The sequence below is a fragment of the Castor canadensis genome, chromosome 9, assembly GCF_047511655.1.
Source record: "Castor canadensis chromosome 9, mCasCan1.hap1v2, whole genome shotgun sequence".
NCBI classification, from domain to species: domain Eukaryota; kingdom Metazoa; phylum Chordata; class Mammalia; order Rodentia; family Castoridae; genus Castor; species Castor canadensis.
The window spans coordinates 113,283,092-113,300,585 of NC_133394.1; the positions used below are offsets into that span (position 1 = coordinate 113,283,092).

Sequence of the window (17,494 nt, forward strand, 5' to 3'; positions counted from 1 at the left end):
TGTCACTTGATATATTGCACCATCACGGTAAGCTATAATGAGGATGTTGATGTTCCCAGTCAGGTATTGTAGGGTAGGAGAGAAGCTGCATTTGTGGGCCACAAAGTGTAAGAGACTGTGGGTTTAAATTAATTTAATTTGTGTATAAATTTATATTACATTCCTCCATAGCATCAGAATGTGAGTCTTCATCGATTTCTTCCCCTCCTGGGTAGATATTCTGAATAGTGGTGTCATTGGGAAGAGAGCAAGAACCCACAGGAAGCAGATATTCTTCACACAGCTTTAGATCATTTTCAGTCCACCCATGGCCATTAAAGTGACAGAGAATATTTTCACAATGACAAAAAAATGCGTGCAGTCATTTAACCTGTGAGCAAAACTTCGGATTAAACACGACACAGTAAACATATTGTGTTCATTGTGTTTAAATAGCACAATGTACTATTTAAACAATTAAAGGACATGCTTATTTATTATTTTTAAAAAGAAGCCTGTCTTATTAAGATGCTTTTTTGCCATTTGAACTAGGATCACAAAATAAATCTGTTTTAAACTAAAAAGAACACCTTTAAAGATCGGATTTCCTAATCTAGATGTTTTTTTTCCCCCAGAAAAAATAGATGACAAATCCTGAAAAGCACAAGAATTGTTTGCAGTATCTAGGTTCTTGAATTTTATGGCTGGAAATAATTTCCCCCTTATCCAGCTGACCTATGTCATATCACAACTAGGAAAACTGTGGTCCAGGGAGATGAAGTCATCTAAGTGGTCAATCCTGCCTATGTCAGTTTTGTTCCTCTACCCAGTTTTATACTTGTAGGAAGATGCCCAGGCAACTAGGAGAAGAAAAGAAAGAGGAGTTCCAGCTCCCTGCTGGGCCTGTACAGCTCTATTGCTGGCAACTCCATCTTCTGGTCGTTCAGACCAAAACCCTTTGAATCTTCCAGGTTTTTTTCTTTCTCTGTCTCTGTACGTTTAATCTGTTGGGAAGCCCTGATAGCTCAGTCTTCAAAACTGACCAGAAACTGACTACTTCTCAACCCCTGCCACCAGTGTCATGCTAGCCCAAGCCATCACCACTCCACAGCCTCCTAGCTGGGCCCCTTCCCATACTGTCTCTACAGTCTGCTCTCAACCTAGCAGCCAGCAGAAGTCTTTCAAACAGAAGTCAAAGCAAGAACCAAAGACCCTTAAGTGACCCCAGAGGCCATTATATCTCTGACCACTCCAGCTATAGGCTCTCCTACTTTTTTCTCCTCTATGGAGAACTTTTTCCCCTTAAAAAAAAAAAATCAAAGTTCCAGTTAAACATGGTGGTACATGCCTGTAGTCTCAGGTAGTCAGGATGTGAGGCAGGAAGATCATGAGTTTGAGGCTGGCCACGCAAAGTTAGGGAGACCCTATCTCAAAAATAAAAGCAAAAGAGCTGGGGACACAGCTCAAGTGATAGGAGGCCCTGGGTTCAATCCCGGGTACTACTAAAAATAAGTAAATAAATAAATGTCTCTACCGTATTCCATATATGCCAGCATCCTTACTTAGTGTGCTGTTTCTCTCCCATGGTGCTTTTCACTAGAATGAGAGCTCCTGGAGCGGATGAAAGTTCGAGAGGATCACTGAGAACAGTGCCTGCACAGTAGGCACTCAGTCTTGGATGGGGGTAAAAAGGAGAACACCAGAGTTTTAGGTGGATGCCTGACAACAATTCTGTCTTCCCTTTGCGCACCACTTGGAGTTTATAAAGACTGGATAAGTGATGTCATTGGGCCTGAACAATTATATAGCAGGATAGGACCTTTTGTTTTTATTTCCTCAATGAGGTTAAAGGACATTCGCAATCCAATCCAGAACCAAAATCAAAATCAGAATGTCATTTTTGGTGGGAGATAAGTTCTGTGTTTTTAGATGTCTTGGCTAAATGAAGAGAACTAGCAGATTACTGGAACCACTTTGGATCTATCTGACCAAAGCCTGGCCCTGAGATTAGGGATAGGGGCCTCACTCCACCATCTGCCTGAGGTATTAGTGTAGCTGCTTAAGCCTCAGCTATCTGGATGGTGCTTGGGGAACACACCACAATGGCCAAGAGATACAGTCTGGTTTTTTAGAGCTTATTTGAAGTCTTTCCTGAATCTCTGGGCTTGGCTGGCGGCCCTCCCTTGTCTGGCTGCCCTCCCTTGTCTGAGTGCTCTGGGCAGATCAACACACTGCCTTAGTCAGTGCATTACTGTCCCTTCCTCATGTTTGGGCTCTCTGTCAGTCCATCAGCGTTATCTGATGAGCTCATCAACTGGAAACTGATTGAGCAAGACAGTGTTCCCAGTTCTCTCTGCACACACAGCAGTATTGTCCTGCACAGACGCACAGTAACGATCGGCATCCTCTTGCCAGTCACTGGTATCTCAATAGTCACTAATTATTATTATTTTTTTTGTGCTGGGAATTGAACCAAGGGCTTCATGCATGCTAAGTGCACACTGTACAACTCTACCACCGGTCCTACACACGCATTTTTAAAAATCTTTTGGTGGTACTGAGGGTTGAACTTAGGACCTTGTGTTTGCAGGCAGCCACTCCACCAGTCCTTCTTGTGTTGGCTATTTTATTTTATTTTTTTGTTGAGTCCTGGGGTTTGAACTGAGGACTTCATTCCACACCTCCCGTCCATCTTTGCTCTGGTTATTTTGGAGATGGGGGTGTTAGAAACTATTTGCCTGGACTGGCTTTGACGGAGATCCTCTGGATCTTAGCCTCCCAAGTAGTTATGGTTATAGGCATGAGCCACCAGTGCCCAGCTCAATAATCATGAGTTAATGACTGTTGTTGGAACAAGAACTTATCATAATACACCTAAAAGTAGTTTTAAAAAGTAATAGTGCTGAAGACAGATGTAAATAGAAAATCACCAGGGGGTAGGGTGAAAGGAAGGGGAGGGGAAGGGGGGAATAATGACCCAATCATTGTATGCACATATGAATAAAAAAAAAAGAAAATCACCAACTCTGAACCTGTTTTAAAAGATAATTTCTCCTCAAGGAGGTCCATATGTAGTCAAATGAATGAGTTACTTCTTTGCTATCAAGTGACGTAAGTTGTTACTTTTTTTTTGGCAGGGCTGGGGATAGAACCCAGGTCCTTATGCATGCCAGATAGGCACTCTACCAATGACCTACCTCCTCAGCCTGAATTGTTACTTTTTTATGTGAATGGAGAAATACAGCATTTATACATTTTGACATAAGACAAAGAACAATTTCATTGTTTTTTTTATTGTTATGCTGGGTGAGGGTACATTGTGGCATTTACAAAAGTTCTTACAATGTATCAAATATATCATACTTGAATTCACCCCCTCTTCTGCTCTCTTCCACCTCCCTCCCCTCATTCCTGGAATACTTTCAACAGGGATCATTTTTGCATTTACATACATGTGTACTTTAATTGTTTATTGAAATATTAGTTCAATATTTGGTTATTGACTATATGTAATCATCATTTAGAGTTTAATACGTCTCAGTTCTATACGAGTTTTCTGTCCTCTAATGCATCAGAAACAATGATAATGAAGGTAAAAGATGTAGCTCAGAAAGAAACAATGGCAATCAAATAAGACATCATTAATATAATTAATATTCTTTTTAATTTTTTTTAGTGGTACTGGGGTTTGAACTCAGGGTCTTGTGCTTACTAGGCAGGCGTTGTATCACTTGAGCCACACTCCCAGCCCTTTTTGCTAATGTGTGGGCAAGCCCAGATCACAGTCCTTTTACTTACACTTCCAGCATAGCTGAGTTGACAGGTGCATGCCACTGTGCCCAGCCTTTATTGGTTGAGATGGAGTCTTGCTGACTTTTTGCCCAAGCTGGCTTTGAACTGAGATCTCTTAGCTAGGCATGACCCACTGTGCCCTGCTCATGTTTTTGAGAGGGCTTTTTTTTTTTAATCATATATATGTGTAAACTCGGGGCCTTATGCTTGCTAGGCAGACACTCTTACCACTTGAGCCACTCCACCAGCCCTATCATATTGTTGTACTGGGGTACATTGTGACATTTACAAAAGTGCTTTCAATATATCTTAGTTAAATTCACCCTCTCTATCATTCTCCTTTATCCTCCTCCCCCATTCTTACAATAGTTTCAACAGCTCTCGTTTTTCCATTTTCATAATACTTCTACCATATTCACCCTTGGGAGGACTTTTAAACCTGTCCTTTCCCTTTCCTTCCTTTCTTCTTCCCTCTGTCCTTTCTTCTTTCCTTCTTCTGTCTGTTTATCCTTTCTTCCTTTATTCCCCCCCATTTTTATTAGCATATATTCATTGCACAGAGGGGATCTGTTTTGACAATGCTGAGTAGGATTACATTGTACATTGGTTATATCATCCCCTCCATCTCCACATCACCACCCCTCCTTTTTCCCTCCCCGTTTTTTGAGACAGGGTCTTACAATATATCCAAGGCTGAACTTGAACTAACTATTTCTCCCAGGCTGGTCTCAAACTTATGATCCTCCTGCCTCAGCCTCCTCCTGATCCTCAATTCAGTTTAATTCACCATTATTTACTGAGCACCAACGTATGGTAGGTGCTGGGTCTACGGAGATGACTAGAACTTAACCAATAGCTATCAGTGAATCCTTGTAGGTGTGGAAACAGCGGATAGGACCATTCTTTCTTCCTGTGGGCAGCAGGGACTGAGTTTGGGCCTTGAGCTATTCGGAGGAGATGCTTAATTATAAACAATGGAAATAGCAGGAGAAGAGAATTCTAGGCCAAAGGTCCATGAGTGAGCCCAGGCTCAGAGAATGAATGTGCATTATTTTTGTGGAGGTAGAACACCTGCTACAGAAGAGGGAAGCAGCCAAATGGCTTCAGGACAGAAACAAGAAATTTGAGTGACACACGAGGAAGTATGAAGGATCTGTATTAAATAGAGAATCTTTGAAGGATGCCATGCAGAAAATTGAGAGGATGATAGGTGCTTCTCGACTTATAATGGGTTATGTTTCAGTAAAGCCATTGCCAATCGAAAATATTGTAAGTTGAAAATGCATTTAATATACCTAGCCTGCAGAACACCCTAGCATTACCACACATTACACTGTAGAGTACTGGTTGTGTGTTCTTGTGAAAGGGTGTCTGCCTGTGAGCTGTGGATCACTCTTACTGCCTGACACTGTAGCAAAGTATTGTGGTACATATTGCTAGCCCAGGAAGAGATGAAAATTCAAAGTTCTAGATACTGTGGATCAGTTTTGTACCATTGCAAATCGAAGAATGGCAAATCACACCATTGTAAGTTGGAGACTGTATATTATCATCATAAAGGATGGATTAGAAGAAAGAGAAAGCAGAGAGACTACAAAAATCCAGATTGCATACCCTTGGTCAGCGATTGGGGATCAGAGAAGAGAAGATAAGTTCAAGAATCTGTTGGAAGGTAGCACCAACAGGCCTTGGCTACTGATTTTATGGGATGGGGTATAGAAACAGAAATGAGTCAGTGGGGTCTTGGTTTTCCAGCTCGGGTATCTGTTGATGATGGTGTTAAAAAATGTAGTAATGACAGATGGAAGATAAGCAGGCTCTCACTGTTTCAGATGGGATCGTGGCTAGCACAGGTGGAAGAAGAGGATGATGAAGTATTTGGTTTTAAACATTTTGAGTTTTTATTTTTTTTTTATTTTTATTTTTACTGGGGTTTGAATTCAGGGCCTTACATTTGCCAGGCAGGTGCTTAACCATATTTTCAGTTTTTAGAATAGCTGAGGAGAATCTTTTTTTTTTTTTTTGAGACAGAATCTCCATATATAGCCTCAAATTCATGATCTCCTGCCTCAGCCTCCAAGTGTTGGAATTATAGGTTTTTATCACCATGCCCAACCTACTGGAAAATTTTTTGATGTATAGTATTAGTTGGAAATATAGATCTGAACCTAAGAGAAATTGGGACTGGAAATAAAAACAGCAGCATCCTCTAGTATTTAAACTGTGATATTTGAAGTAATGAGATGAATTTACCCAGGGTTGGGTGATTGTTAGAATGATGGTCATGAAAGGCCTTAATGTCATTTGGTTCACTACTTGTCCCAGAAGTTGGTACATAGTATGTAACATTTACAAAAAACTGGGTCTGTCCCACAGTCTTATTTCTCTACTTTTAGGAATCTGTAATTTTTTGGTGAAACTAAGGATAATGTAGGATTTAGCACATGACAGAGGGGCCAAAATACACCAAGGACACCAAATAAGGTTGAAGGAAGTTGGTTTAATATGGGATTGGAGCCTTCTTAGCTACCAGGTGCCCTGGAAAGTTGGCCTGAGAACTCTGTCCGCATTCCACCCCATAAAAATAGAATGAAGTAGGGAAATCCTGATGTACTGTTCAGATACCCTGCCTTAGCTGGGAATTGATGGTTCATACCTGTAATCCTAGCTACTCAGGAGGCAGAGATCAGGAGGATTGTGGTTTAAAGCCACCCCAGGTGAATAGTTCAAGAGACCCTATCTCAAAACAAGGCTGGTGGGGTGGCTTAAGTGGTAGAGCACCTGCCTGCCTAGGAAGCATGAAGCCCTGAATTCAAATCCTAGTATCACCAAAAAAAAAAAAAAAACCCTGCCTTCTTTTCTTTCCAGAATGCTTGCTTTTCCTGGTAGATCTTACCCACAGGGCTGTTGACAATTTAGCATGCCAAGAATCCATGGAGTGGAGCACCCAGATGTTTAGGGCCTGGTTCTAGCTTATTATCATGGTGTTACTCAGATTCTCAGTCTGAGTCAGAGCCTCAGTGACTGCTCCAGGTCACAGGGTATTTGTTTGTGTTTCCTGAAGGAGTTGAAGTGCTTTGCAAGATGTTCTGTCATATGTGTCTCCAGAGAGAAAATTGCCATCCTTGAAATCCCATGTAGGTGGGAAAAACAGGGAGAAACGGTCAATCAATGCACAAAATTAAATACAGCATCACTATTTATTATTAGCTATAATTGTTCATTTTCATCAGTTACCTCATTACCTGTCTAATTCCCTTCATCTCATTGGACTCTGCCTCGACCTGCTGCAACTAGGTAGCCTGTTTGTGGTCCACCACAGCACACATAGCTAATCTTTCCATATGCAAGGTTTCCTGCTGACACCTTTTTCCATTTATATTGCTTCTAGTCTTTTCACACTCATCTATTTTTAACTTTGAACTGGTACTTTTTCTTCCTAATGCTAAAAACACAAGTGAAGTCCCCCTGTGGTTCCATATATGGCCACTGTAAGTTTTATCTCTCCATGGTCTTTGGGCTGGGAATTTAACTCAGTGGGAAGGCATGTGCCCAGCATATGTGAGATCCTGGATATAAACCCCAGCATGGGAAAAACAAACAAACACATCTGAGATTCTGCACCTCATATTCTTGACAGTACACCATGTTGACAGTGCTCATTTTTTAAAGGGCAGAAATGGTTTTTAGACCCCTGTCCCTCCTTTCCTTCCTCTTCTGCTAGGGATATACACAGGGCCTGCACATGCTGGGCCCATCCTCAGAGACTGCAGGATCTTCTTGAGTCTTTCCATTCCTCCTCATACAGAGGTATGTACTGAATATAGTCTAACTGAATGGGCTTTTTTAGGTTACAGAGCACATGGATGCTGAATTTCCTTCTGAAGACTGAGTATTTTGGGTAATGATATTCAGGAAGAGAAGCTGAAGATCTTCCTCAAATTATAAAATCAAGTCTCCTGGGAAACTGGAAAAGTCACTTCCTCTGAAGGGACCTACTTAGGGGTCCCTGTCTTCCTTTGAGACCAGAGCTTGCTAACTTTCAGATAAAAGACCCTTTATTAGTAACAGTTCTTCAGGGGGCTGGTAGAATAGCTCAAGTGGTAGAGCACCTGCCTAGCAAGCATGAAGTGCTGAGTTCAAACCCCAGTACTGCCAAAAGACAAAAACAACAACAAACCAGTTCTTCATTAACTCAACAAAATACTTTGTGAGCACTTACGATATGCCAAAAACACTCTCCAAGGCACTAGGGAAAAGTGGTGAAAAATACAGATAATGTTTTCTGTATTTTTTCCAAGCGGTCCTTATATTAAGTTTCAGTAATAATAGGATCACTGGGCTGTTGTCTTCATCATGCTTATTTCTAGGTTTGAAGTCTTCCCATTCTTAAGACTATTCTTGAATTCAGTGGTAGCATAGGGAACTATTTCTCAAGTTCACTTATAGTGGCTATCAGTTGCTTCACTTGCATTCACAGTTTTTTATGTTAGCCTTGTAATTTGGGGGAAGTTGACTGTTTGTAAAGAAGAACACATGATCTAGGCTAAGTCAACCAATTTGTGTTATCCTTTACACAACGATTAGCATGGTAAAGGGCATCTGAGATGAGGAGGTCCAATAAGAGCAATTCTGAGAACTTGTGGGATGATTTCAAGAACACTGACCTCTCTTGTGCTCTGAAGAGTGTGTTGTATCAATGTGACGGCTGGATCTCCTGCAGACATTTTGCAAAGAAAAGGAAGAACCTGAAACATAGCTACACACAGAGTCCCTAGGATTACAAAGAAATGGAGGTAGAAGCCTGATCATAGCGTGCCTTGCCTTGTCCCTGTCTAACCTCCAACTATCAACAAAGCCGATGGATGCCTTTAAGAAGCAGCTTGATTTGAGTTTCATTAATTGCAATTAAAAGCACAGTAGTTTATACTTTAAAGAAAATTTACTCTCCTCCTTTGTTTTCTCTAGAATCATTTCACGAGAGTAGGTATTCTTAGAGTAAATCCACATTAGGAAGTTGATTTTGACAGTTGCTGACTGTCCATGTCCCCAGGATGATAAAAAATGCATGGCTTTGACCAAGATCTTTTCTGTTGTTAAGAAATATTTCAATATCTATTGTTATGCAGTCTACATGTAAAGAAATCTTCTTGAGTATTAATCCTCAAGAATGGCATGTGGTTTAAATTTTTAACACATATTTTCAGTGAGCAATTAAAGCACCTTTGAGATGCTGGTAAAGGAAAAGAAGAGAGAGAAAAAAGGTTGGTGTGATTATGGCCAGCAAATAATAAATATCAGGGAAAAGAAAATGTAGGAAAAAATCAAAAGGCAAAAATAAAAGTCAATTTTCTGGAACAGGAAGCTTTATTTCCTATCTGGAAAAGAAAGGCTATAGTAAAAAATTTAAGATTGTAGAAGTTAATATCATGCAGTCACAAGTGCTCTCTGGAGGTTGGGTGGACAGACAAATGAAGGCTCAATACATATATAATGTAATTCAATCTGTGTTAATAAGATTGTTTCTACATCATTTTCATCATAATTCAGAAATAAATGAGGGATTAAAAGGAATTACAGGACTATTTTATAGCACTAATAAACTAATCTGGCTGTATTAAATTTGACTTGACTGTCCTGATCAACTCAGCCATCAATAAAAAAATTATTTTTCCAAATCATCCCTGAAGTAGAAAAAGTCCAGTTCTACTGCAGTAGAAAAATAGAAAGTAGTATTTGATCCTTGGCAGTGGTGTTAATTAAAATAGCAGCTCATGTGTGTATAGTGGTAGGATTCTGAGCTACAGTAAACTTATTTTAGTAACCTGAAAAAAAGCCCTATTGATTCGATATGTGAGAAATGTTACATTCGTCGATTGGTTGGAGTCATTTTTAGTTAATCCAAGATTATTACCCAAAAAGGTTGTGATTTAAGATTCATGTGCCAAGTTATATTACTTCTAGAGCATCTTAAATCAGGCAGGAGAGGTTAGAACCACACGTTGATGTTCCAGGGTGTAGATGGGTCTGAATGGGCACTGATTTAGCCAACAATCACAGTCTCACCCCAAATGATGGACTCCTCTGAGATACTAACAAGAATTATCACCTAGTAACATGACATGCCTTTGAACAACAGGTCCTTATAGTAGGGGCGTCAGGAGGGTTGCTGTGAGAACGAAGTTAGAGGGACCTAGCAGAACCACCGTCAGAGTGGGATTTTTGGATCATGCTTAAGGCGAGCAGCAACCACGACAGCTTTGTGCATATATTTGGAGGACACATCTGAGACTCTCTCACGCTGATCTCTGTGGTTATTCCAGCAAAATAACCTGTCCATTCAGATGACCTGTGCATTGTCACCTCAAGGAAATATCATATATAATGTGAGCCCTTCACTTGAGTCTTAGCAACTGATTAAGTCAGGGCTAGGGGCATAGCTCAAGTGGTAGAGAGCCTGCCTAGGCAGTGTAAGACCTTGAATTCGAACCCTAGTACTGCCCAAAAAAGGGGAGGGGGGAAGGAAAAGAGAAGAAAGAAAATGATAAGGTCAGGTCCACTGTTATTTCCTGTTCAGCCATTGAACTGTACAGGTCTGAATGGAGGACTGCTTGTCATTCAGAAAAAGTGGAAGAGACACATCTACAAGACTTTGTAGATGCTCAGAATGTGATCCGTCATAGTGAGTAGTTTCTGTGAAGGAGGCATTACTGTCTTCCCCTGTAGATGAGAGAATCAAAGCAAGGTAATTTAGAGTTGGCTGATTGCAACGCAGCATGAAAACTAATATACTACTCCTTCTTTAGTAGTCTATCCACCCCGATTAACAATAAAAACAATAACATCACCAATAACAACATTTACTGAGTGCTTATCATTCTTTGTATGCATTATCTCATTTAATCCTTACAAAAGCTCTGTGGATGAGACCTATAATTAGCTCCAAGGCACATATGAGGACAACAAACATTGAGTCAACTGTTTACCCAGTTTCTTATACATCATCCTGGGATTGTTAAATGTTTGGAGACAACTATTAACTTCTCTATAATCACTTAACAATTGCTCATTATATGGAGAGAAAATGGTTAGCCTCCTTTTCTTACTAAGTGTATATTTTTCTGTCTTATTTATGTTGTCTCCATTTAGTAGAAACCTTCGCCCCCAGAAATCCTAGGGATCTTATATCTTAGTTATGCTTCAGCCTTTTAAGAGCCATTTGAGCTTGGATAAGTCATTTAACTCCAGTTTCCTTTGAAGTTGATGGAATGGGAAAAATATCCCCTTGCCTACTTCCTTCCCTGGGGTGCTGTGAGGGTCAGAGCTGATGTGGTAATGAGTGTGTTTTGTAAAATGTAAATGTGTTTTGTAAAATGTTGGGGTTTTTTGTTGTTGTTGTTGTTGTTGTTGGACTGGGGTTTCCCACTTGCAAAGCATGAGCTCTACTGCTTGAGCCACACTTCTAGTCCATTTTGCTCTGGTTATTTTGAAGATGGGGTTCTCCCAAATCATTTGCTCTATCTTTGTGAACATGGATATAAATATCGTGGATATAAATACGATTTCTACTTTTTCCTTTGCCTCATTTCCCCCTCACGTTTTGTTTCTTTTTTGGTGGTACTAGGGTTGAACTCAGAACCTTGCACTCTCTGGGCCATTGCTCTACTACTTGAGCCACTCTACCAGCCCTTTTTGTGTCGGCTATTCTAGAGATAGGATGCTTGGGCTGGCCTGGACTGAAGTCCTCCTCTTTATGCTCCCCCTCATTACTGGGATGACAGGAGTGCACCACCATGCCAAACTTTCATTGGTTGAGATTGAGTCTTTCATACTTTTTGCCCACACTGGACTTGATTCTCAATCCTCCCAATCTTGCTTCCACAGAAGATAGAATTACAAGCTAGTTTGTTTGTTTGTTTCCTGAGACACGGTCTTGCTGTGTAACCAGACTAGCCTCAAACTGCTCTCAATACTCCTGCCTTAGCCTCTGAAGTGCTGGGATTATAAGCATGAGCCACTACATTCTGCTCCCTTATCTTTTTAAATAAAGTCATTCCTTTATGTGTTCCCATCTACATGTCTTCCAAATGAACTGAACAACAACAAAGGTAACAGCAAGATTTCTGTTCACTTGAAACTCTTAGGTCATTCTGCACCTAAGTCAATCTCTTGGTAAGGAAGGAGCATTTAATTTTCTATACCTCCTAATTACCTCATAGTCCATTTCAGTCTTAAAGGACACATTGGGATCTTCACATATATCAAGTGCAGATTTAGTAAATGATTCTCTTCAGCCTAAAGTCACGAATGTGTCTCCTTCATATTTAACATCACTAGAAGAAGCATACTACCTTGGATATTGAAGCACTAATGGTAACTGACTGAAAGAATTTGGTTTTTTATACTGTAGTTCCATATAAGAGTAACTCAGGATCTTTGGGGTTTTTTGTTTGGTTTTTTTTTTTTTTGGTGGGACTGTGGTTTGAACTCAGTGCTTCCCACTTGCAAAGCAGGAGCTCTACTGCTTGAGCCACGCTTCCAGTCCATTTTGCTCTGGTTATTTTGAAGATAGGGGTCTCCCAAAGTATTTGCTCAGCTTGGCCTCAAACTGCAATCCTCCCAACCTCAGCCTCCCAAGTAGGTAGGATTATAGGTGTAAGCCACTAACACCTGGCATAACTCAGATTTTAAGAAGATTGAAACATACTAGCCAGTGAAAATAGAAAAGAAAAATGTGAAAGAATGAATGTAGATATAGTGAGAAAGAAAAGGATATGAGAAAATATCAGGGGCAAGGTGTTCTTCCCCCCCACCACCATGGTACTGGGGATTGAACTGAGGGCCTCATGCTTTGCTCTAACATTTGAGCCACGCCCCAACCCTTTTGTTTGCATTGTTTTTTTTGAGATTGAGACTTGTTAACTTTGCTGGGCCTGGCCTTGACTTGAGATCTTCTTGCCTCCACCTCCTGAGTAGATGGGATTACAGATGTGCACTGCCATGCCCAGTTTGGGACAAGTTCTCTTCTAAGATCTTAAATGAGGCTGAGTGCACCTAATCTCATTCAAATCTGAAGACTAGCATGCTTATATCTATAAAATCTGACTCTCTCTGTATCATGTATAAAAAACAGAGGGAGCTCTAAACACTGACGAGTGAGAAGGGCACTCACTCTCAGGGAGAGCACCAACAAGTTAGAGAATAGGCACCCATTTAGAAGCAAAGATTACTTGTGCCACTCAGGCCTTAAAGTAAAGCTCAGTATCTTAAAAGTTACATACTGGGAATCTGTGTAAATCACCTATGGTCCTATGACAATGCTACAGAGGCAAAAGACAAAACTTAATCAAAAATATAACCTAAGAAACTTTTATGTAGACAAACAAAAACTCACTTAAGACTACAAATTAACAGTAGAACAACCTATTCAGTCTATTTTTCTTTGCTTTTCTATTCTTTCTTATGATATTTAGGATCAGGAAGGAAGGATTAGTCCCTTTTTCTTCTGGCCTTGCTGTAACAGTCGTCTGTTACTATATACAATTACTTCAAAACTTAGTGCTGTAAAGCAATAGTCCAGGCATGGTGGTGCATAGCTTGTTGTGTCCCCTGCTTGGGAGGCTGAGCTGGGAGGTCACCTGAGACCAGCCTGAGCAACATGTTGAGATCCTGTCTTGAAACAAAACAAAGCAACCCCAGACATTTATTATTATTATTATTATTATTATTATTACTATTTTGTTTTGTTTATTTTTGCTGTGCTGGGGATTGAACTCAGGGCCTCATGCATGCTAGGTAAGCGGTCTATGGCTGAGCTATATAGCACCCAGCAAACATTTATGATTTCTGATGGTTCCTGTGGGCTAGGAATGGTGAATGGCTTAGCTGGGTGGGCTGGCATGAGGTCCTTTGGGAGGTTATAGTCAAGATGTTATCTGCGGCTGCAGTCATCTGAAGCCTTGACTGGTGAAGGATGTAATTTGGGATGGCCTGCTCAGGGGAAGGGCAGGAGGCCTCAGTTCCTCTTCCTGTAAGTCTGTCTCCATAGGGCTCTGACCTGGTGCTGCTTCCTCCAGAACAAGTGACTTAAGAGAATCTTACGTCGTTTATAATCTATCCTCAGAAGTCACTCACTGCCATTTTCACAAATCCTATCGGTCACACAGGTCAGCTCTGTTCTGTGTGGACTACAGAAAGGTGTGATTACCAGCTGTTGAGTCTCATTAGGGAACATCCGGAAGGCCAGCTATCACAGCTGTCAGCCATGTATAAGCCCCAAATGTTAAGGAGGCTGTTGACCAAACAGAGACCAATGGAGTCAGAGACAGCCTCTGAAAAGAGACAGGAACTATATTTCATACTTTCCGTGTTGGTTTAAATCAAATAATATGTAGATATTATTTAATTTAGATATTAGTCTAGAGGACTCTAAGATAATTCACATTTACAGACTTACTATAAAAACATTTTGGGGACAAACTTTGGACCAAACACATATATAGTGTAAAATGATCTAGAAAAAATTGTTAGGTACTAAAATTCAGTGCTGAGCACTATTGTAGATGTTCAGAAAGTAGAGGTATAAGTTACCCAGATATTTGTCTACTGGCATTTAAGACCATGTAGCATGGTGGTGAGGAAACTTACTGCTCAGACTCAAGTCCTGGTTCTACTGCTTCCTAGCTGTGAGACCTTGAACCAAGTTACCTAATTTCCTTATGTCTCAATTTGTAGAATATGCAAAATAGGGATGAAAATGTACATAGAGATCCCTATGTAGCAGGGTGTTTAAGGTTAATTGCTTAGAACAATACTTCAAATGCTTTATACTATATAAGCATTTGCTTTTCCTCAAGGTAGGGTCTGCCCTCAGGAAGCTCCCATTCTACTTTACGACATCTTTTCCCCCTTACCCTTAATTGCCTCAGTCGTATGGATGCAGAAGAGGGTCACAGTTGCTCCCCGAAGGCCTTCTGCATGTTGTACTGCACACACCTTATCCAGTCCTGGGGCACTGGAGCAGCAGTGCTGTTGTTATCCATGACTTGTCCTCCGGACATCAAAACCCTAAGGTTGGAGCAAATTTTAGGTCGCATGTCTACTATTGGAATTGGGGAAATGATCAGCTTAATTCAATCATGGCAAAATACGATTTACCAAAAATCCTGGTGCAGTGGTGCCGAACATGGGCTGTTTGCAGAAGCAGTGGGGAGGATGATACCTCAGGGTAGCTGGACTACTAGGTCCTCATTTGGGAATTTAGATGTGCACATCCTCATCTTTATTTTTAGGATAAATTTCAGACTTGTGACCAAGGCCAAATTTCTACCAACATCTTTGACCCCATCTCAAACCTGGCTCTGTGTTACTCTCTGCTATCCAACCACACTGGGTTTAGTTCGTTCTACATTTGGACCAGTCTCCTTTCTGCCTTAGGGTCTTTAAACTTGCCATTCACACTGTGTGGAGCTTTCTCTTCTTTCTTCTTCCCTACCTTTGCTTAACTCATCAGCTTAAATGTCATTTCCCCAGAGAAGAAATCCTTATTTATTTTTGGTGGTATCAGGGCTTGAACTCAGGGCTTCATGCTTACTAGGCAGGCATTCTATCACTTGAGCCACTCCATCAGCCCAAGAAGTCTGATTTCTCAGAGTGACTCAGGTCTGTTCACTACTCACAGTCCCCTGGACTTCTGCACAGGGCCGATCGCACTTGCAATATTTATTTATATAATTCTTTGTCAGCCTCCTCAGTGGACATTGTGCTTTATGAAGGCAGGGACTGCATTTTGTTGAGTGCCTTACTGCTAAATCCCTAGCTATGGCCAGTGTTTGGCACGGGAGAATTGTTCAATGCATGTTAACGAATGAATGAAGGTTTATATGCTGCTTAGACGTCAACTTGGGCGGCCATACCAAAATAACATTGTGTCTTAGTCCATTTTGGGTTGCTATAACAAGATATAATAAACTGGGTGAATTATAAACAACAAACATTTATTTCTCTTAGTTCTGGAAATTGGGAAGTCCAAGATTATGGAGCTGACAGATGTTTCTGTTGAGTGCCCACTTCCTTATTCACAGACAGCTGACTTCCCACTGTGTCCTCACACAGAGGAAGGGGCAAATTAGTTCTCCAAGACCTATTTTCTAAGGGTACTAATCCCATTCGTGAGGGCTCTGTTCTCGTGATCTAATCACCTTCTAAAGGTCTACCTCCTAATGCCATCACCTTGGGGGTATAATTTTAACATTTGAAAGAGGCTGGCCTCTAACTCATGATCCTGCTTCCACCTATGGAGTACTTGGATTACAGGCATGTGTCACTGTACCCTGCCCAACCTACAAGTTTTGTGGGGACACAAACATTCAGTCGATGTGGACTGGATGGCTTAAACAGCAGATATACCTTTTACAGTTCTGAGACTAGGAAGTCAAAGATCAAGCCAATTTGGCTCCTGGTGAGGGGTCTCTTGGTGGCTTTCCATTAGCTATCTTCTTGTGTCCGTATGTGGTAGACAGGGACAGCAAGCAAGCTCTCTGTATCTCTTATAAAGGTACTAATATCATCCTGAAGACCTGACCCTTAGGAAGACCTAATTATCTTCCAAAGTTCCCATCTACAAATGCCATCACATTAGGGGTTAGGGCTTCAGCACACGAATTCAGGGGGAGGATACATTTCGTACATAGATCATGCATTATCTCATTTGATTCTTGATAACCCTATGACATAGGTTTTATTTTAGGTGAAGTACGGTAAGCTTAGCAAGCTGAATCTGCTAAAGATCACTTAGCTTGGTAGTGGGCTTGGTAGCCCAAAAGTGGAGGGCTTCACACCTAGGAATAACTGCCTTAAAAGCAACAGAAGACTTGCCTCCTGAGGCCCTGAGTCATTATCCTATTTGGTTTTGAACCATTTGGTCTGAAAGTAAATGTAAAAGTAAGTGAGGCAGGAGCATGAAGGGGAACCCAAAAGGAGAGAAGCAGATAGAGGGGTGGGTGCTCAGTGGGGTACAGGTGAGCCCCTCAACATGGAGAGCATGGATATATCTTCAGGAGAGACTGCTGGAAAGAGCTTGACAGGAAACTGGACCCAGGAAGGCTGGGGGTGGAGTTTGGCATTATGATGTCAATTATGGAGGAATGTTTGACTCATCTTCCCTCACCCTCTTGGCCTTGTTCCTAGGTCCCATACACTGGCAGGTTTTTCAGAACAGGAAAAAGAGGAAGGGAGGGAAGCAGAGCCCCTCCTTATACCCAGGCTTTGGGAGTTACAAAGATCTCTCTGTTGAATAAACCTTAGAATGGAAACATTTCTCCCACACAGAACCAGTGTTAAGATAAGGGTAAGGGTCTCACAGTCCTCTGAAGCAGGAGCTGTGCAAGGTGCTGGAGACTGAAGGAGCTGTGTAAGGTTTCCTCTGCCCTTGGGAAGTTGTCAGCTGTGTGCCGGGTAAGATACTCAGGGCAGCAGCCCCCTATCTTGGCTGCTGTTTCTATGGAAAGGTGGATTCTTACCACAGCACGCAGGGTGTAGGCTGTGCTGGGAACAGGCCGAACTTCTCCCTCTTGTTCCTTTCTTCCTCCTGTTTGCAGCCACTCCTCTGAGCATAGCTACTGGCCACCTGCTTCTTGCCAAGGAGGAAATTCAGGAGGTTGGCACATCTAGTGTGTCAGAGTCCTGAGTGAGACCACTAAATAGCCATGTGGCCACGACAGAG

General features: G+C 41.3%; 1 long non-coding RNA gene across 1 annotated transcript; it reads right to left on the reverse strand.

Moving 5' to 3' along the window:
• Positions 1-9,167: 9,167 nt before the first annotated feature.
• Positions 9,168-17,407, reverse strand: LOC141410768 (uncharacterized). Its single transcript, XR_012435552.1, has 3 exons — positions 17,292-17,407; positions 14,685-14,838; positions 9,168-10,491 (listed from the first exon to the last, which is right to left on the reverse strand). It is a non-coding gene; the product is annotated as an uncharacterized lncRNA (long non-coding RNA).
• Between the last annotated feature and the right edge of the window lie 87 nt (positions 17,408-17,494).